Source organism: Phasianus colchicus, chromosome 2 (assembly GCF_987193195.1).
Source record: "Phasianus colchicus chromosome 2, bPhaCol1.hap1.1, whole genome shotgun sequence".
Classification (NCBI taxonomy): domain Eukaryota; kingdom Metazoa; phylum Chordata; class Aves; order Galliformes; family Phasianidae; genus Phasianus; species Phasianus colchicus.
The window spans coordinates 102,163,101-102,186,032 of NC_143437.1; the positions used below are offsets into that span (position 1 = coordinate 102,163,101).

The following is a 22,932-nucleotide window of genomic DNA, read 5'->3' on the forward strand; positions in this document are numbered from 1 at the left end:
CAGTAAAATAACCTTTCAGAAATACGTTTCCCATATTTTATTCATTGTTGCACTTCAGCTGAACTTATTCTTTGCATGAATAAGGTATTTGAGATCAGATGCCCTCTTCATACTTGCTTGGTGGGAATTGGAACGTGACTTGTTAAGAGCTAAGCCTAATTATGAAATGAAGGCATGAAATGTTGCCTTTGCTTACAGTGTGTTGTGCATCTTCATCTGTCTATGGAAAGTACTTAGGAAGTGTGCTAAAAATGAAACCCTTGTGTCTATATCATGCAAACAATCTAGAATGCCAACTTCTGTTACATAATAAATGCAACCTCATTTATTACATAGAAGAAAGCCAGTATAACACTGGTTGAGTTGAACTAGCTACTCAATTTATGAACTGTTTTGCAGTTTGGGTGGCTCATCAGATCATGTAATGATAGAATATCCCAAACTGGAAAGGAGACCCATAAAGATCATTGAATCCAATTCCTGGCTCCACACAGGACAGATTTTGGACTTGTTTTTGGTACTGCACAAATGAGTTTTGCTTAGCATAATGTGTCTACTTAAGGTGGCATTGAGCTGTTTCATAAGGGTGTATGTAAAGAAGATAGTCCACTTTGAGTATCACTGGTCCAATGGATGTTAAATAATATGTGCATATATGTTTTCACAATGCACATATTTCATCGTGCAATTAATTAAAAATAAAATAATTAGTGCAAGCTGCATGCATATTTAAGTAGCTTCAATAAAACCATTATTCTGAATTTTAAATTAATTTGGGATTTTTTTTTTATGTCTGAAAAAGATTCTCTGTACTTCATACGAGGAATTTTATTGAAGCAGAGAACATCTTTCAAATCAGAAGAAGCATTTTAAGTTCAAGTGCTACGCTTTGGTCTGAGGCAGGTGATTACTTTTATAAATCAGCTGTAAAAGGTAATCCTGAAAGCTCTCCATAAATAATAACCAGGACTAAAATTTCTGTGTAGTGTGTGTGTATAATGGGAGGAAAATAGAGTTGAGGGAAATGGAGTTGAGGTTAAATGACTTTCTTCATGTAGATAAATGGGCGTTTCTGCCGCAGAAATCAAATGAGGGGTATGCACAGGGAAGGAGGGCAGGATCTGCAACAAGCTTTGCAAACCCTTCAAAAAAATTATGCTGAGCAGCCCATTCTGGTCACAGATTTTGAACAAAATCTGGAGGAGTGTTCATAGCAAATATAGAGCAATTTACATATTTTTCAGTTGTCAGACAGTGCTCTACAAACTAGCAGAGATGACTGGGTAGCGTAGAAATCTGCTGCTGAAGACTTGTCCAAATAGATTTCAGTTCAGCATGTTCTTCCATTATCATCTGTGAACAGTTGGACAAGAAGAACTTTGTTTGGAGCTTGTGAATTGTAAACCTATGCACAAAAAATTTATTTAATCAGTAATTAGGGCTTGGTCTCATTCATCTTTATGCTAATTAAGTAATAATAATTATTTTTGCTGGTGACGTTGTAGGTAGCAGGAAAAGAAAAAATTATTGAAGTAATAAATTCAGCTTTGAATTTGCTACTTAAACATGGATTTAATTTTTATTTTTAAAATAAAAAATATACAAAAATTCTGTGTTAACCTGTCATGTCTATATGAATGCAGTTCACGTGGTGCTTAAGGGGAATCTTGGCACAGTTGTGTAAGTATTGCCTTATAAAGGAAACTGAGAAGAGTTCCCACAAATGCAGGAGAAAGTTCTCTCTCTGCTCTATAAAACAGGTTTCTCATACCAAATGTAGTAGTTGCCTTTAATGTCTTCAGTTAAAGTCTCAAAGTATTTTCAGTTTTATCCTATTTCTCTTTCTTTTATTAGTAGAAAGATCCAAATATTATTGAAAAATGCTCACTTTCACGTTCTGGAGATTTATGAGAAACAAAAAGGCATTTTTAACTGCCAGAATGTTTATTATTAAGAGCAATGAGAAAATGGAAATAATTTCCCTTGGAAAAAAAAAAAAAAAGTTAAAAAATAAACTTTAACCAAGATGAGAAGGCAAGGACCCAACATTTTTGTGGGTAAGATTCCAAATTCCAACTGAGAAAACTAGGATGGAATTTTTCAACTTTCCAGCGATGTCCGTAGAAGCATTTTGTCAAAGGGGAGAAAGGGAAATGGACAGGAACCTTGCAGAGCAGTATCTGAGGTGCCATTATTTTGTTATTCCTAAAGAAAAAGTGTTCAAAAAATTTTCCAGCAAGAAGTTGCAAACCTGCTTGATTTGTTATTGTTGCAGTCACAGCTGTCCACTGTAAAATTCTTCAGTCAGGCTGAAGGATGAATGCAGGTCTATTTTCCTGATAGCAATTTGATTTTCTTGCTGCATTAACCTCTTTTTTTTTTTTTTTTTTTTTGGATAAGCTTTCAACAACATGCATTTTTCCTTTCTTTCCCTTTCTTTTTAACTCTTTGCCTGTCTGTACTTACGTTAATGCTTTTGATCAGCACATTTCTGTAGTTCATCCCCTCTAGATATTTCAGTTATTTTGTGTTTCTTGTTACAGATTTTCTTACCTGCAAAGGTAACAACTTCATCACAGAAACACAAAGATACTTCAAAAAGTCATGGAGACTTTTTGCTATAACCTAGCATTTAAATGGTGGTCAATCTTAAACCTGTTTGCATACAAAAAAAGTTATTAGTGAAAGTGATTAGCTCTCTCCCCACATGTAAATATGGAAAAAGAGGTTTACAGAGATCATTGAGCCTGACCACTTTGGGGCTGGCCAGAAGTTTGCATTACTGTGGGCATTGTCCAGGTGCCTCATGAACACAGACAGCCATGTGGCACCAACCATCTCTCTAGAAAGCCTGTTCCTGTGTTTGACCATCCTCAGGGTAAGGAAATGCTTCCCATTGCCCAGTCTGACCCTCCTCTGGTGCAGCTTTGTGCCGTTCCCATCCTGCCTTGGTTCCCAGGAGCAGAGCACCTCCCTCTGCTTCCCCTCCACAAGGAGCTGCAATGTGGTCACTTCTTGCCTTTTCTTCTTCAGACTGATATCCCAAGTGTCCTCACACAGGATGTGCCTTCAGCCCTGTCACAGCTTTGTTGCCTCTGCTGGATGCTTTCAAGTGTCTTTAGTATCCGCTAAATGTGTGAGTTAATAAAGACAAATGAGCAGACAGATATCAAAGCAAAATGACTTTCAAATTATTTTTCACATGTGGAAGAACATTTTTTGGGTGCATATTGATCAGGAGAGTTGTTCTGTCCTTGTAACAAAGTGATTGTCTTGTTTTAATGTCAGAAATGAAATTCTAATATTCTGAATTTATAGTTTCACTGTCAGATCAATGCCTTGTATCTGCCAAGTGTCAAAATGATGCCTAAAAATATGGTGTATTCTATAATGCAATTATTTCTACGAGTAGCTTACTCTTGCTCTTTAATAGCAGCCACTGGTCATATATGTAGTAATTAAGGGTCTAAAAATTGGATATCTTTCAGAAACACTAATTTAGCAGCCTGGCATTTTTCATGCTTGTCTGTATCTGAAGAAAATTGTGTATTTGAGAAGTTGATATGATCTTTAAGCTATTTCTGAGTTATAGATTTGTGTTGAAAGAGTACTTTTTCCTATTGTTTAACTACATCTTTTTATTTGGAAGAGAACTGCAGCAAAATGTTTGAAGCTTGAAACTCAAATCTTCACACACAGATTATTTTATTGCTTTTCTTGGTTTGAGGGAAAATAAAAATAAGGATTGAAAAAGAATTTTTTTTACTTTCCCAGTTTAACACAAGGCTCACAGGAAATGTAAATTTTCTCACTAACATTCAACTCAGTGAATGAGGAACTTCAAAGTCTAACTGGAACATTTAAAAATGTACTTATTATGCAAGGGCTTCTCCCCTTTTCTTTTTCTTAGCAGAAGAACAAGATACTCAGTAATGTGCTGCTATCAACTTTTAAGTTCCACACCACTGAAATGTCAAAATATAATAGGAAAAGAAGTTTGCAATAACTGTTCCAAGTTCTTCTTCTTATTTTTTTTTCCAAGCAAAGTATGTATTTTATTACTGTTTTAAGTTGCATGAAGTAGACCTGTTTGGGAATCTTTTGATAAAATGCTTCTTGGCAAAATACATCAATTTGTTGTAACAGAAAGGTTTGGCAGAAATACCTTGGTTCTGATTAATCTTTTATTGGGAAATGATTTCTTAGACTCAAAATGGAATCTCTCATCAAAAAGAGAGCAAGTGCACAGAATAGCCAATAGCCTACATACCTGCAGAAGGTGCACTTTCAAGTCTTTTCTGTGCTTGGTTTGGACCTGGATGGGAATTGTGTCGGTTAAACCCCTAATCATCAGTGTTACTCTTTTGCTTTAGTAGGTGTCTGCCAGTCCTCTCTTCTCTCTTTCTCATGTAGCTTTATGTTTTTCTCACATGGAGCTGGAATATTTAAAAATGTGAAAATATTCTGCAGGAAAAGAAAAAGAGTTTCCAGTACAACCCAAAGAAGAAAAAATATAGAATATGCATGGTTTATGCATTCATGCTACTCTTGTCAACTTACCATTCTGTTAATACCATCATTCCTTTTTTCTCATTCTTTGTGGTTGTGTAGAATAGTGAAGTTTAAAGCACCTTAGTGTTACAAAGCTTACCAATTTTCAGTGGAAGTTAATTGCTACTGGGATGTTTTTTATTATCATAGAATCATAGAATCATGGAATCGCCAAGGTTGGAAAAGACCTAAAAGATCATCCAGTCCAACTGTTCACCTGTTACCAATAGCTCCCACTAAACCATGTCCCTCAACACAACATCCAGTCTTTCCTTGAACACCGCCAGGGTTGGTGACTCCACCACCTCCATGGGCAGTCCATTCCAGTGCCTGACCACCCTTTCTGACAAGTAATACTTCCTAATGTCCAGCTTGAATCTCCCCTGCCGTAGCTTGAAGCCATTCCCTCTAGTCCTATCACTAATGACACGAGAGAAGAGGCCGACCCCCAGCTCGCTACAACCTCCCTTCAGGAAGTTATAGAGAGCAATGAGGTCTCCCCTGAGCCTCCTCTTCTCCAGGCTGAACAATCCCAGCTCCTTCAGCCTCTCCTCATAAGACCTGTATTCCAGAACCCCTCACCAGCTTTGTTGCCCTCCTCTGAACACATTTCAGGGCCTCAATGTCTTTCTTGCAGTGAGGGGCCCAAAACTGGACACAGTACTGGAGGTGCGGCCTCACTAGTGCTGAGTATAGGGGATCAATCACCTCTCTGCTGGCAACACTGTTTTCTGATGCAAGCCAGGATGCCATTGGCCTTCCTGGCCACCTGGGCACACTATCGGCTCATGTTCAGCTGAGCATCAATCAATACCCCCAGGTCCTCTACACTGTCCTCCAGCTACTCTGCCCCAAGCCTGTAGCGTCGCCTGGGGTTGTTGTAGCCGAAGTGCAGGACCCAGCATTTGGTCTTGTTGAATCTCATCCCATTGGCCTCAGCCCAGCCTTCCAGCCTGTCCAGATCCCTCTGTAATTATGCTCTAGACAGTATATACACATTAGGGGAAAATAATAATACCTAAGATGTAGATACTTTCACTGTGCAGACCTAAAATAAGATGACCATGGGCACCAGTGCTGGAGGGTTTACATGTGCATAAGTGAATCAAAGACACGTGCAGATGATAGGTAGAATCTTAACTCTGAGTAGGAGTCTTGGAATTTCCTTCTCTAAAGGCTTATTGAAACACCAGCATAAGAGTGGATTTATAAGTAATGCTAGAATGTTTTTAACTCTTGATCAGCTCCTGTAGCCCCACCATGATAATTGCATCATCTGATTCCTGCCTTGGAAACATTTTTTATAGTTTCTACATTGGAAATGCAAAATACGTTGGACTGAGATGTGGGAAAGTGGAATGAATGGAGCTTGTAAGCAGGAGGGACACCAACTTTTTACACAGCCAGATTGTGATAGGACTAGGAGGAATAGCTTTAAACTAAAAGAAGGGAAATTTGAGTTATATATAAGGAGGAAGTTTTTCACTAAGAAAATGGTGAAGTACTGGAACAGGTCGACCAGAGAAGCTGTGGATGCTTTGTCCCTGGAGGCATTGAAGGCCAGGATAATGAGGTCCTGGGCTGCCTGATACAGTGGATGGCAATCCTGCCAGCAGCAGAGGTTGGAACTGTACGATCTTTAAGGTCTCTTCCAATTCAAGCTATTCTATTCTATGATTCTGTGTTTGGGCGGATTGAAATTTTCTTCTTTTGTATTATCATGATGATGCTATGACAGGATCACTGAGAATATTCTCAGTAGGTACAGTCACTCCTTAGCAGAAATCTGTCCTTAGATACGTGTGTATTATTTGTTCAGACCAAAATGGGAAACTTGCATCACATAGAGAAAGAATATTTGAATATAGGCTCTATCCTTCTGTGCAGTGGGTTCTACAGAAGTTATATATATATATATATACAGAATATATATACAGAAGTTATATATATATATACACATACAGTATTTGACATAGAGTTTGGCAACCCTGCCTGTGGCAGGGTTTGGAACTTGATGATCCTTGAGATCCCTTCCAGCCCAAGCCATTCTATGATGGTATGCATGCAAACTCTATATGTACAACTTTGCATCTAATCTATAGGTTAAACAAGTACAGTCAAGGTCATATGTCTGCCAAACCTTAACAGTGTTCCTTAGTTATCTCTAAGCCATTCATGAGTCATGATGTAGCAAGTAATTGCTGTGGATACGTGGCATCTGCTGTCTTTTGTGCCATAGCCCAAGGATATGTACACATGTTGCTGGAGTGCACTCAAGGCGTACAGCCTTTACTTAGGGTGCACTTGCATGCTGTTGTGAGGATAGTTACCCCCTGGAAAATAACGAGAAAACAATTAATCTATTGCACTAGGGGCTTAGGGCTGGAGCCAGCCAACTGTTGTGTATCCATAGAATCTCCCAGCCCTAAGAAAGAATGTCTTAATGATTTAATTACTTTTCTCATCTGAGTGGGTATTGTAATTCTGATTACAGAAGCTGAGGATGAACACGCTTAAAACTAATAAATACAAAGTGCATCCATCTGAAATGAGCATCATCAGCACTCACAATGAAATTTCATTTATGGGCATTGTTTCATTAAATGTAACCTCCAGCTTATTACAGATGCATTATTTTTCATTTTTTATGCATGATGTCATTCCTTTATTTAAACAGACCATTGTAAATATTTTATGAAACCATTAAAGTAACAAATAATAAATTGCTGCATTAAAAAATGGATCTGTGAAAGTGCCTGGCAACTAAAATACAAACAAACGAATAAACAAGAAGAGTAGAATTATGTTGCAATCTGTCAGAAATTCTCCTGGAGTTTTATCTGTGATTTGGCTACTGTTAGTCTATTTCTCACTCAGTTGTCCAATTAATATGAGATGTTTAAAATGGTAGAAATATGTGAGCTACCTTAGGGCAGACTATGATGATCTTTCTCTACCTCAGACTTGCAGAGGATGCTAATTGTATGCTGAGCTTTTTGTTCCCCCCAAAGCCCTGTTTCATGTATTTAATTAGAGATTTTTAACTTTTAAAGCATTTGCTGTGCACACTGGCAAGTATTTTTAAGAACCGTGTCCTAAGTACTGAGGCAATTGTGCAGATTAGCTAAAAGGGTCATTAAGCATATCTGCTTGCACAAGCCTGTCATAATCCAGGCTCCTGTATGGCTACTGCAACAGGCAGCATGCAGATGGGGTGCTGAACTTCCAGCTTTGCACCTCCTTTGAGTCCCCTGGATTTCAGCAAGAGCTGAGAGAACGTTTTAATTTGCAAAATCTGGCCCCTTAAAAGGTACTTAATCTCATAGCAGAACACACAGTCCTTATGCAGATGGAACTCAGGCAGTTTATTAAGAGCTCAGTACAGTTCTAGCAAAATAAAGAGTAAGATTCCCATTGACTTCGTAGGGAGCTGGATCAGGTAACTAATTACTAAAGATGTGATCTTGCAGGAAGCTGGGTCAATGCTTTGTCTCCCAAAGGGGATGCTTGTGGTGGTGGTGGGAAAAATTCATTGTACTCGGCATCTTCCAGCTCTGTTCAGTTCCTGAGAGGTTTGAATGTTAAATGAATGAAAATCGCGAGACATTCTCTTTTCACTCTAGAAAAGTAAAAGAAAAATAAAAAGCCACAACAGGAATCCGCATACACAGATTGGAGTTTCAGTACTTATATATCATGGCCAGCTATTACTTTTCAATTTTCTCCTTGTAGGAGGGAGTAGTTTTGTCAAGGTCATGCCACAAATAAATCATATTTCTGTTTCAGCAAGGTCTTGGTAAAGCAGTTGTAATCAGGACATTCTGTAAATTAGGGTTTCTTTCTGAGGAGTGGATTCTTATTTCAAATGACCCATTCCTCTTGGTTGTTGGTTGTTGTTTTTTTTTTTTTTTGTCCTCTGTTTTTAACATCTAAGTGATTTGCAGTCTTCTTGTATCTCAAGGACATAATTTTAAAAAAGATGATTACATTGACATCATGTGAACAAGAGCACACTCACTGATTTTTAAATATTTTTGTCCCATAAATAAACATAATTAATAGAATTTGAGAAATAAGACAGGGCATGGTCTCTCCTCAAATGATGCCAGACTGGAAGTGTAGATCTTTATGGATCAAGAAGAAAATGTAACCAGTAATGTGTTGTCTTGAAAAGAGAGTAACCTGTGTTTGTGACAAGGCATGGGCTTGATGAGAGCAAATGGATGCTGCTCTGATACTGTTATTTCTTCAAATTGCACATTAATATTTTTAGATGCAAGTCGTGGCTCTCATTAATGGTGTTATTATGAATTACTAAGACCTCTATCCATTAGTTTGGTCACAATGTTATTAATTAATAGGTGACCTATATTTAAACAGATACCATATTTTACACAGATTGTTTGCTGATAACCTGAGACAAATACAGATGCATAATTAATTTTATTTTTTAATTAATTCTCAATCTATGATGCGGTATGGATTCAGAAACAGAAAGGTAGTGATTAGAATTTTGTTTTAATTAGCTTTGCATATGCTAAGTGTATTCTGCAGTGCTCAGTGCAAGAGAATTGGTGATAAAGATGACTGTTTGAAACTCCTGATGCTGTTAGAAATATGGCTTACTAGCTGTCTGCTCAAGAAGGGAAATTGCAGAGCCATTTTTCCATAATCCTTTTTTCTGGTTGTGCAGGGCACTGTCTCTAACTTTGGTCCTAGGACAGCTTCAAGTTAACAAGGAGGTTAAGAGACACAGATGTTGCTATAGTGGTCTGCAGCTGACAACAAAAGCAAGTCTGTTCATAGAATCACAAAGTCATTACAGTTGGAAAAGACCTCTAAGATCACCATGTCCAACCCCAACCCATCCCCACCATGCCCATTATCCATGTCCCTCAGTGCCACATCTCCACATTTCTTGAACACCTACAGGGATGGTGACTTCTCCACCTCACTGGGCAGCCTGTGCCAGTGCATCACCACTTTTTCTGAGAATAAATTTTTCCTAATATTCAACCTAATATCCAGCCATTACTTAATCTGCCACTTCCAAGACATGGCAAGAACTCCTACATATCCATTTCTGTGAGTTTTCACCTGACAGATAGTGGATTTGTCTATAAGGAAGCTTTGCATCAGCTAAATGCCCCAGGCTGTTCTAAAAACACACGGATTATCATTCTGCATGTAATAGCCATTAGAAGGAAGCATTTCAGAAGTTGCCAACAGCCAGCCCACAGCATATGACATGGCATGAGGCATTTTATCACAGTAACACATCCAAGGACCTTCTTTGTATCTCCCAGGTCTTTTGTTTCTTCTCTTTGTGGTATTTTTTTTTTTTTTCACTTTCAAAAGCTCATAGGAGCCTGAATCATTTAGATGGGTTGAAAAACATCACCTTTCTCTGCAGTGAGGATCCTGATCTCTAACCCTGAGCTGTTTCCTTCCATCTGCTATCTTTCACTGTGCTCCACACAGAAAATATTTTTTCTAGCCTTTTGTCCTGGTTTCAGCTGGGACAGAGTTAATTTTCCTCACAGTGTCTGCTACGATGTTGTGTTGTGACTTTAGGAGAAAAACAGTGCTGGTAACACACCAGTATTTTAGTTATTGCTGAGCACTGCTGTATAGAGCCAAGAATGTTTCCGTTTCTCAGCTTCTCCTGTTTTCTTGCCTCTGAGGAACACAAGGAGTTGGGAGGAGACAGAACCAGGACAGCTGACCCAAACTGGCCAGTGGATATTCCATACCGTATGGCTTCATGTGGAAAGAAAGTTTGGAAAAAGGGAATTGGCAGCGTGCTGATGCCTGGGGACTAAATGGGTCTTGGGTGGTGGGCAGTTGCTTCAGCATCACTTGTTTTGTGCGAATGTATATATCATATTTTATATTTTTTAATTAAATGTATGTATATTATATATGCATTATTATATACATTATATATAATGTTATCATTACTGTTATTTCTCTCTTCTGTCTTAGTAAATAGTTTTTATCTCAACCTATAAGCTATTTTTTTTCTGATTCTCTCCTCCCTCTCACTGGGAGGTAGGGAGAGTGAGTGGAATGCTGTGTGGTGTTTACCTGCTTGCTGGATTAAACCACAACACCTTTTTTCCTAGTAATGAGCAAGGCCACTGATCTTGGAGGCCATCAATAAAGGCAAGATTTTGTCCTGTCTTTTCTCCCACTTTCTCCCTCTGTTATCACCCAGCTGTGCCTCCAAGCCCAGAGATGCTCCATAGTGTGTGCCTCTGGTGGTTGCCTGAATCCCTCAGACCAGAATGTGCTGAAAACTATCAGGCTTGGATACTGATAATGAAAGCTGGATAAACAACCATCTTTCCAAGGCCTTTTTTCAAAGTTATAAATGTTTAGTTGTGTGCGGGAACATCTATTCATACAACAGCATTCCAGAAATCTGGAGGGTGGAGACAGGGGTTAGCTGTCAGAGAATAAGAGCTTAATGAGAAATTTTCAGTTTGTGCAGATTTTTCTTTTGCTCTTTTTTTTTTTTTTTTTCTGCCTGCAGAGCTTCTCAAGGACAAGAAATCTTTGCAGTTCATTCCTAGCATGGAGTTAGATGTCCTCAGCAAAAAAACCAAAAAACTAAAACAAACCAACCAACCAAACAGTAAAACCCAGTAAACCAAAACCACAAAACACAACAGACAAGAAGATGCAATACTAGCAAAGTAACTGTGGTGAAGAGTTACATACATGGAATTAAAGTAACACGTTGTTGTGTGAAGATTTCCATTCACTGCCAAAGTAAACTTACATCATGGATGGGAAAAGCAGTTATTCAAATGGCAGTATTCTTGTTTGCTTTTGAAGTTCCTTTAAGAATTAAAATACAGACATTTTAAATTTTCCAAGGAAAAGTTTGGAAATGATTGAGAGTTGGAAATATGAAAATGTGCTTTGGGTGACAGCATAAATTGTCCAAGCTTGAATTTTTAATTTTCTCATTTTCATGACCTTGTGCCTCAGAACAGATATTTAAGAAAAATCATGATTATCTACATACTGTCAACCAGATTAATTGTTGGTTTTTTTGTTGTTGTTTTTCTGTTAGGTAATATTGCAGGTAGTCAGGATAGCATAATCTAAGTCTTTCTGTGTGTATTAAAACTGTAGCAGATCAGAGCCAATGTAAGAAGGAAAGATGATGTTTATCATAATAAACATTGAAAAAATTACGGTCAGATCTTATTCATATGTATCTGTTTCTTAAAATACTGTTACAGTATTTGTTTAACCTTAAAACAATTCAGTGTAATGGTATACCACAGGCTGCAGCAGTACTGTATTTATTTGTGGATTGAATTATTATTTCTCATAGCCTGGCATATTTTTTGCTTGTCATCTGCAGCAACAACTTCCCTAGGAAGCAGCATATTCACACTGATAGAGAAGGGCATTTCTCTGCTGTCATTTGCGTCATAGAACCCCTATGAAATCAGTAGGTTTGAACTGTGTTAGCTCATGGAACGATATGTCTTCAATCCTATTGCTGCTCCTTATGCACATCTTCTATCCATCAACTCACAGAAGCAATAGAGAGAAGCTTGCATCTCTCTGTTGTATTCTGTATTAAGCTCTAGCCTTTGGATGAGCAAAGATTTAAAGACTTGTTCCTCCACTGCTGCCCATGGTGGCTGCAGTGTAAAGCCCTACTGCTTCCAAAGCTTTCACGTTGCATAGAATTTAGATAGAATAAATTCTATATTCTATCTAGATAGATTCTATATTCTATCAAGATAGAATAGATTCTATAATCATTATGGTTGGAAAGACCAGCAAGATCATCTAGTCCAACCATCACCATGCCCACTGAACCATGTTGCTTAGTGCCACAACGTTTCTGGAACACCTCCAGGGACGGTGACTCCATCACCTTCCTTGACAGCCTGTGCCAATTCATTACCACTCCTTCCAAGAAGAACTATCTTCCTAATAACCAACCCAGCGCAACTTAAGGCCACGTCAAAAAACATGTTGGGAAGTTAGATGTAGTAAACCAGACCTGATTTCAGTTACACTATTTTGAATATAAAGATATATAAAATTTCAGAGAGATATAGAGTTGACCAGAATGGAGCTTCTCTATAACTAACATGCATTTTGCTGATGAACAGCTTAACTTCTGCATTGTTAGGCAGAAGGTACTTGTTTGTAATACTACAGTGATGCAGTATAGTCCAAACTTTTGTTATTGTTGTTGTTGATTATACCAATAAAAGCTTGTTTTTAACCCATCTATTACAGGTAAAAGTAATAAAAACAATTCAGAATTATGAATGGCTCTCTGATAGGAAATAAAATTCAAAACTGGAGGTTGGTTTTGGCTATTTTTTACTATGAAATAGCTGTCCTGTTCAGGTGTCACAATAAATTTATCACCTCCAATAAAATGTAGAAAGTATTGTTTTTCTAATATTAGTGAAAGATGATGTCCATTTAAATTAGATTTTTCATTCATTTCTAATTGGCTTAAAATCCGGTTTAGCTACAGCTCTTTCACTCATAACTTGTTTAAAGGATTCTAATTCTCACAGATAAATAGGCATCCTGACATTTTTCATTTTCATCCGTCATTAAGTTTCTTACGGCTGAGCTTGCTGGTTGTGCATTGCCTTTCCAGTATGCTATCAACTTCTGAAGTAACTGGGTTCAGACTGGCTACATTTATTTCATTCAGTACTGTATCTGCTTCTTTCCCCCACTTTTTTAAGCGCTGCCAAGGGTCATATTGAAAAACTATCTCCAATTCCAACTGAAATCAACCAGGAAATGGCTTTATTTTACTTTTAACTGCAATTGAAATCAACCAGGACTGCATCATTTTATAAAATGGTCATTTACAATACAGCGGTTTGTGTGCAATGTTGAAAGCACCCTAAATTTGCTATATATGACTATTTTTCATTTTATTCATTTAGAATTACTTCAGAAATAGAAAATGTGAAGACTAGGGTGTCATTAAAAAATGCATATTGTTTGGAAATGAGAGGCATTTCTGTATACTGGGTAAAAGGGACATGTATACTTTAGATGGATAGGAATAATAGGCTCTGAAGGGCAAAATAAATCAAAAGACTGTTCCTTTCCAGTAGCCCCAGAGACTGAAAGAGAATGTCAGGATGCAGAGGCAGTTCATGTATTTTGATTCAAAAATTGACTATTTGCAATAATAGGAGAAATGGAATATGTGATTCAGAATTAAAAATTGCTTGTACTTTGCTTTTATTTACAAATGCAGTCCCTACGGACAACTTTCTGAGGCCACCTACAGTATGCTTTTGTACGGCCTTAAGTCTCAGCCTTGTTTTACAGCTTTTCCAAGTTTGGGACTGGGTTTTGAAGAAAGAAAACTGATTCTAGACCTGTAAATATGTAACTTGAAGATATCTTCTACAAGTGTGAGGACTATGGAGTGATGACTGCAGGGTAGATTTTCCAGACAGCGTGGGAATAGCGAAAGTTGGAAGGTTTCTCGTTCTCATTTGGACTGGCCATGCTACTTATTAACAGAGGGAGTCTTCCAGATGAGGGAGTGGTGGGAAACTTGTTAGATTTGAAGTTTTAGGCTTATAAAATAGGGTATTCTTTGGCAATACTTTTTTTTTTTTCTTCTTTTTTTTTTTAAATGAGATCTGAATTAGGCACAGACACATTAGACACATTAGATCAGTCTATTAAAGAGACTATCAATCAATCAGTTATGTTTTATAGCAGTTTCTATGTCTTCCTCTGTTCCCCCCATCTTTATCTTCACTTTTTAATGGAACTAATTTTGTTAAAAGGAGATATTAGAAAATTACCTCAATTATCTTGCATGAGACATTCAAGAATGTGGATGCCGAGGCAGAAAGTCTTATGTGTAGGACTGATAATTTGATAGAAGATTTTTAGTGTCTGTGGTACAGATCAGAATCGTTTTATGAAATTTAGAAAGCGAATAATAATTTTTGCATGATATCAGGCTGTTTTCTTGTTAAGAGTCCATGGAGGAATAGAGCATTTCCCGTTTGCTCCTGAAATAGTCACTAGGTCTACCTCAGAAATGTCAGCTGGGCTCTGTGGTCTGTTCAGCATGTGTCCTGGATACAGACTGGCTCAGGAGTCTGTTTTCACTGCTGGCTTTCTTGGAAGATTTTTCCATCCTATACTTTCTGTGCTCCTCGTATTTCCTCCAAGCTGTAAGGATAGAGAGAAAATTAACCCGTCTCACTGCTGTAGTCCCTTGGTCCCCACCAGATTTTTGGGTGCACCCTACGTATTCCCCACGCAGGGCACGAGCATCACTTCACTGGCAGGGGTTCTTTCCAAGAACAGCTGTCAGCATCTCTGTGTCTCCTTCTTTAGTGCCTCCAAGGTGCAGAGCAAACCTAGTGGAGAGCAGACGGGCAATGCCATCCTATCCACTGTCCTCAGGAGCAGAACTGAGGACCTCCAGATCTGAATGCAGGAAGACTCAACAGTGTGTGCTATATCTCAAATAATTAATGTTCATATTGGCTCAGAGCTATTTGTGGGGATGAGAAGGGAGTTTGGGGGAGGGTAATATGTTTGTCTTATCTGCATGATTTTGCTTCACTCATCCAACCTGCCCTTCATCAGACATGAATTTGCAGACATCTGGCATGAGCTCTTTGATGTCTGGCAAAGGGGAAGTACAGGAAAAAGGAAGATGAATGGAACAAAACTTGGTATTTCATAAGCGGTTTACAGACATTAAGGGGAATATTTTGTTCCAATAGATTTTAGAAATCCTTGCAAACAAAGCTGGAGCACAGAAGCAGTACAATTCAGGTTTTGGAGACTTCGATCTCTTTACTCTTTTCTTCTGATTTATTTGAGTGAATTTCGGATTTTAAATTGCACATCCTATAATGATTGAATGCACTTTCTGTATACCCACTATTTATGGTGCAGCTGTTGGCAATGTTAATGTGAAAAGCACATCTCCTGAACATTGTCAAGCTCTTATTGTCACCTTTAGTTCCCTGGGAGATGGGGACAGAATTTTATTTCAGATTAAAAGGAAGAAAACTGTTACCTTTCAGTGAAAACATATATTTATGTTTCTGGATGTCTCTAAAGTGACTCAGACAAGGAGACACGTATTTGAGTTATTGCTACTAGATTTTATTATGCTTGGTGCCTGGGTGGCTATACTGTATTTTATGCTGCAAGGATTAGAGTTGTTTTGGAATGGAAGAGAAGCATTTTGAGGATCTTGATGAGGATGATAAAATGTAAATTCTAAGGGCAAAATTCAGACGTGATGCCACTGAGAATGTTTATTTTTTTATATATAACAAACATTTAAATTCAAGCCTCATCTTATCTCTTCTCTCTTCTCTACCTACCCATACCTGAGTTTTCAGTGAGTAAATATGTCAAAATTTGTGAAATGTATCTGCTAGTAACACATAAGAGATATAAATTAAAAATGGACATTCACAAACCCAGCCTTAAACCCACCATGAGGTTTAAGATATGTAAGCCAGTAATGCTTCCCAAGATAAATGTCAGAATTCCATGTGTGGTCAGCAGACAGAGCAGATGTTTCTGAAGGACTCCAGTGAGAACCTGCCAATCTTCTTTTGCATACCAAGCTACATATTTGACGTGTCTCCCTGGAAAGCCCTTACTATCACTTACCTCATTGCTGTGACACTTGCTTCTGAAGGCCAACTTCATTAGGTCTTTGAAATTTAGTGATTTTGGTGCAAGAAAGATGTACTTTTTGTTTTCCCTTTTGCCTTCCCTTTTTCTTTCCATTTCCCCTTCCCTTTGCCTTTCTGTCTCCCTTTCCCTTTTCTTCATGTTGTATACACAGTTAATGAATAACTGATGTTGTGTATGAATGTAGCACTGTTAATTAGTAAGTGATAGTGTAAAGACTTGTTAATCCACAGTACTTCAAATTCGTAACTTTTGGTGGAAGCATATGACCCCTTTTCAATGTAATTTTTTTATATTATTGTAAGTAGTGATAAAAAAAATAAAAAGATTAACTTGCGCCTCTTTACTGGTGCACGTTCTATGATTTATGATAAAATCATGCTTTTGCTGGGGGGAAGCAAAGGAACAGTAATATAACACATTAATGAGAAGATTTATGACTTGTTTTGACTATAGTTTTGCCTTGTAAGTCAGTACAAATATATGCACATATATATCTGCACACAGGCAAGCATCCTAACAGCTTCCACCTCAAAAAGGAGAGAAGCTGACCATCCAGAAGGATTGCTTGCTTTGTGGCGAATCTTAGTGATCTTTTAATTAACTGACATTATTTAGTAAAGACAGTATCATGAAATATTAGGAGTAACATCTTCATCATTAGATCTACATGAAGAAGATCCTCAAATAGAAGAATAGGTGCGCTGGGGGAAAAGAAAACCATATCAGAGCCTTACAGATATATTTGGATAGTTGTGAACACCACATACTGTTGCCCCATATTGGTTCTTGGTTCAGCATTGATGTCCAGGGAAGCTCCAGTTGTGCAGAGCTCTTATGGTGAGCACAGCCTCCAGTTGGTGTGGGCTGGGAGGGGTGTGCTCATCAATACAGGCTTACTGGCCACCAGGGACCCCTTAACCCTTCTGCTGATGCTTGTTTGGTGTTCATTGTGGCTACAAGTCTTCGTAACTTTCCCTTCCCTTATAACCAGTCTTTTAAAAATGTACTGGGCCACTTGTGTGCCAGCCCACTCTTACTGTTATTTAAAAACTACAACAACACAGAGTAGAGGTATGCTATTTAAAATCCATGTGTTGGTGACTGCCAGCTCCTCATTCAGCAGCAAACACAGGAATTTTTTCCTTGGAGAAGAAGCTATTATCCAGTAACTTAAGGGTCTGAGTATGTCTTCGTGTCACAGTGCAGTGCTTTGTGGTGATATACAGGCTGTGAGTTCGCTGTGTAATTAGCTGGGGAACGGGATGTATTAGAGTCTCAAAGAATGCTTTAGTGGATCTATATGGTTTCTGACTCCTGAGCTGGCTTACTCCAAGGTAGCTGAGGAACACTGCTATGAAGAGATATGCGGCTACTGTTCGGATTTAGGTTATCCTTTGTGTGGGAAGACATGCCTGAAGCTAAAAAATTGTAATTATGAAAATTTGGTTCTCATAGAAACGAAAAAAAAAATGCAATGCTTGAGCTAATCTTGGGACTCACATGCACTCTATAAGGAAACAGATCTGTCCTTGTAAAACCGAGACGTATACATGGAATCTGAAGGACTTATGTAGGTTCCCCACAGAATGAGTAGAGAGGATGATTCATTCTGTAATAAATTTCAAAAGTGGATGTGCCCTTAGTTTGTATTAAAACTAATTCCTCCTTTCTATGAACATAACTAGACATCCTTAAAATACTACAGAAATGGACTCTAAAGGAAAAACAGTGGAACAATATCAGCAATGGCTGTCTTTGAACACTTACACATCATATTTTGAATTGATTGAACATCAGCACGAAGGAGCCAGCTAGACTTTTGAAAGCCTTTCTTTTTCTTTCTTCTCCCTCCTTTTCCCCCCCCCAGTGGATTTAAACTCCGTTGTATCCAAACCCAGATATTTAATTTAGATAAACTTCAAACTGGTGGGAGTGAATTGAACTTTGTATGGAATAGCTAAGGACTTCATTTGACATTTCTAGAAATAAAAAGAAATAATGTAATGCACTATAGATTTTTTGCCCTTATAACAAAATTCCACTCTGGCAAAACTGGGAAAATCTTTCTTTCATTATTAGAATTATTTTTATTTTCCTTTATCCTGTTATTGAAGTGCTCAGTTTTCCACCAGAACGTTGACAGAAATGCACATGCTCTGGGTTTTTCATTTATTTCATTATTTCAATTTATCTCAAGTTTCAGTTTGGATGAGAAATAACAAAAATAACATACGTCAGTTATTTTCTGCAGCAGAGAACTCTCGGAGGAGCTTATATATTTATTGCTCAGCTACATTTATGCCGTTGAATAAAAATGATTAAAATGCCATACAATAAGACACAAGATAAGTTTTGCCCAGAGACAGAAATTATTTATGGACTTAACATTTAGCACTGAAAGTGTCCTTCAGCAGCCGGTGCCCAACGTGGTATGTTATTTCTTTGGGCTAGATGGCGCTGCAGTATACGAAATTTCCATCCTCAGCACCCAGCAGAAGGGCTGTGCTTTAACCCTCTGGAGTTGGGAGCAGACTTCCCTCCTGGCAGGGAAAGGAGCCAGCTTTTCCTACAGGCGGACATTTACTTCTTAGTTTTGGTGTAGGAAAACGGAATGTTAACTCTTCTTATTATAAAAGTTCCTCTTTGTGTCTATTCCCACATAGGGAGGAGTAGCAAAGCTGCATTTTAGGTGGTATAATAGATATAACTGCAACAAATTGAACATGTTCATAAAACCTACATACATTTTCTGTGAATTTTGACTGCTCATTTTTTTCAGCCTGGAGCAGAAGTAAACCACAGAGAAGTTGAGGTTTTTCCATGGGGTGAGGTTGTTCCATGGGGTGAGGTTGATGCATGGGGTGAGGTTTTCCCATGGGGTGGTTTCTGTTTCTAGCACAGGCGGTGAGCAACTTGAAATGTAAAGATCTGAAAGTATTGGGAATTGGAATTGATGCCTGCAGGTCATAATGCTGTACTTAGCTTCACTGTGTCCCAGAGTCCTCGTGCAGTTTTGCTCAATTATACATCCATATCACTGCAGTATCATCACTCCTAAGCATAAGAAATATGAGACATATAAAAGCCATGCAGAACTCTACCAGGACCAGTGTCAAACACTGCTTATTCTACAGTTTACACAGCCCATCCTACAGAACAGGACCTGTTTTCTGCTGTGCAATTTCTCTGTGCCTCCTCTGTGTTTAAGTCACTGGTACAGCCTCTCTGCTACGGAACTGGGAGAAATAGCAATAGGTGAGCAGAGCCCCCACCAGCAGTGAGGAGAAGAGTGATGGAAGAGAAGATGAGATCTTGTCACCTTATGGTAAAACTTGATCCAGCCCAGTGAAGTCCTCCAGGGCCAGGAAATAATTCCCCTAACAAGACTAAACTCTGCCTCTGTTAGATTTGAGGAAGAAGTATTTTCTGAGGAGGAGGGAGCTGTCATCACCCACCATCCCTGACCCAGAGCTGAACTGTGTAACTGTACCTGCTGCTGTAGAATCATTAATGTGGGAAAAGACCACTGAAATCATCTAGTCCGACCCCGACCCATCCCTACCATGCCCACTGTCCCTCAGTGCCACATCTCCATGGTTCTTGAACACCTCCAGGGATGGCGACTCTACCACTTCCCTGGGCAGTCTGTGCCAGTGCATCATCACTCTTTTTGAGAAGAATTTTTTTCTGATATCCAACCTAACATCCTCCCCTGGGGTGCCTTTCTGTGCTGTTGATGCCATAAATGATTCATTATTTACCAGCTTTCCAGGCTTCGTAGCAAAGATGAAATACAAGAATTAGAGGGTGATGGTCCTGTGCCTGAAGTGGCACATACCTTCTTGCAGGACAAACAGGCAGATATGCTGCATGCTGTTTTCTGTGGAGGCTGCAGTGCTTATGCAGTTTGCAGAAAGCTTTCTGTAGATTAAATGCCAAGCTTTCAGCACTGAGCTGAGGTGCTGTTCAAATGAGGAGAGGCAGAGGTAAAGGATGAAATGCACTAACCAGCAGTGACTGCATTGAAGTCCTTCATAGAATCATAGAATCACTCAGGTGGGAAAGATCATCGAGTCCAACCACAACCTAACCATACCACCTTAACTCTAACAACCCTCCTCTAAATCATGTCCTGAGCACCACATCCAAATGGTTTTTAAACACATCCAGGGATGGTGACTCAACCACCTCCCTGGGCAGCCTATTGCAGTGCTTAATAACCCTTTCTGTCAAGAAGTTTTTCCTGATATCCAACCTAAACTTATCCTGGTGCAATTTGAGGCCATTTCCTCTCATCCTGTCACCTGTCACCAGTGAGAAGAGACCAAATTTCATTCATTTGAGGGTATCTGTGTGGTAGCAGTGAAGATGGAATATTACTTGGTCATCTTTAAATTTGTCTGCTAGTAGTACTGTTCTGAATATTGTTACTATTTTATTTTATGAAAATAAAGTTTCAGCCTATAGCTACTTTCTCTGAATGTTTACTGGACCTTCCAGTAACTGCCACTGAGCTTTTCCATGCATGCTGTAGGGTAAAAGATGGTTTTATGAAAACACAGATCAGGTTTTGATCTTCAGAAAAGAGTTAAAGCATAGAAGAAGTGGTACAATGGATTGCTACTTACTATAGAACACTGCCTGTGCATCCCATTATGTGCCAGAAGGCACATGAAGAATGTGAAGCTGGAAGGTGGGGTGCAGGTTGAGGCTGTTCCTGCATCCCTGCCCATCTCTTTGTTATCTGGCATCCCATCTTTCTGCATTGTCAGCAGCAGGGTAGCCACTGCCATCCCCTTCTTTTCTTGCTCATGCCTGCCTCTGCACTGTGCCCTCTGCAGTGCTGTTTTGGAGAGCTGATACATGTTACTAAAAAACATTATTTGAGTAAAAAGCCATATTAGTGATGATACTGAATGTGGAAGCACAGCTATTGCTGGTCAGCAAATGTGTTGAAAAAAAACAGCTACAGCTTTCTTTAATATATTGGCAGGATATGGTTACAAGTGAAAAAATAAATATATTCTTTGCTAAATTCTTTTATTTTGAAGGAAAGCTGCTTTTGTCCTTCATGTATTCAATAGGATTCAACTTGGTCAGTGCTCTGGGAAGGGTTTTTCATTTCCATCCCACCCAGTCACACACAGTTCTGTTGAGGACTTTTCTGCTGGACTTAAATTTACTGTACAGTTACATTAACGCAAGTTGGTAGAAACTGAGTTAATGCCAGTAGCACTGAATTTACTTGTCATGCTTCTTCATGTAAAACTGCAGGCAGATTTAGAAATTTAGAGGTGTTCAAGGCCAGATTGGATGGGGCCCTGGGCAGCCTGGTCTAGCATTAGGTGGAATGGTTGGTGGCCCTGCGTGTGGCAGGGGGGTTGGAGATTCATGATCCTTGAGGTCCCTTCCAACCCTGGCAATTCTGTGATTCTGTGAAATTCTGGACCTTTTTTTTTTTTTTCCTTTAAATTTTCTTAATTAGGCTTTTAAGCATCCTGAAAAACAAACAAACAAACAAAAAAAACAACCAACCAACCAAACAAACAAACAAAAAAACCAAAAAGAAAACCATCTTGTTTTTAAGGCAGTAATAAATTAATTTGACTTTAGAGCATATAATGGAAATTTAAGTTGGCTTTGCTATTGAAGAAAAGGGTGATATTGCTTAAATCTCAGATTTTGCATACTTTGCTCATGTTATTCTTTCTTGTACACAGAGTTTTTTAGCATTTGCATCTCAGTAAAAACATGACACAAAATCAACGGTTTAGAGTCCTAAGAACTGGAAGTTTTTAGGACATGTCTGAGTTCTTTTGATTTCAATAGGAATTGAGGACAGCTAGGACTTCATTAGACCAGGTTGAGTTACTTGAAGCTCTCCAGGGAAAATCAACTCATTCAAAATATCTTATTAAAATTAAGGATGAAACTGATGAGACTGAAATAAGCAACCTGATCCGCTTCTCATGACTAACAAAATTACCCTGATTCTCTAGCTGTTGTTATGGATGCTCTTAAAAACAATATTAAAAGCAGCTATCACCTATTTTTTTCGATCAAAATTGGATTTTTTTCCATCAAAATGAATTTTAAATAGTTCCCTCTCTGAAAGCTAGGTCAATATCCTAAGCTGAAATGAAGAAATAAGTCTTTGTATATATAAAGCAAAGGATAATAAGGATGATTTAAAGATGTCTTTCAATGAAAAATGTATTTTATTTGGCTGCTAATAAGAAATGGCAGGTTGGTAGAAGGTGACCAAAAAGAAGATCCTTGAATGTGTTGCATCCAGTGAAAGATGTACGTGCAAAAAACATAGCAATAGCAAGTATTTCTTTCTGATAATTACAGGCATTGTTGGAGACATCTCCAGGAAACCACAGCCTCAGAAAAATCTGATGAGTCCTAGATTAATACATTGGGAGAGTAAAGCCTTCCCAAGCATGGACACTGGACAGATTGCCCTTTTAATCTGAGACATTCAGTCAATCTCTGTTTTTTATTCTCATCATTTCAAGTGAGTTGTTCACTGGGCTCACTGAGTGTATTTGGGCTTTGTTCCCATTCACTTCAGTGCTGTTTTAGATCCTGTCCTGACCACCATAGCATCTGACCTCCTTCCAGCTGGTCATTATGTGACGTGTCTACTATTTGTCATGTATAGTTCGGTTTTGT

General features: G+C 38.5%; 1 long non-coding RNA gene and 1 pseudogene across 3 annotated transcripts in view; one reads left to right on the top strand and one right to left on the bottom strand.

Annotated features, from left to right (window-relative positions):
- LOC149919231 (uncharacterized) overlaps nt 1–22,932 on the top strand; it is a 61,116-nt gene that overhangs the window by 22,841 nt on the left and 15,343 nt on the right. The window lies entirely within an intron of this gene.
- Nucleotides 5,008–21,119, bottom strand: LOC149919232 (uncharacterized; annotated as a pseudogene).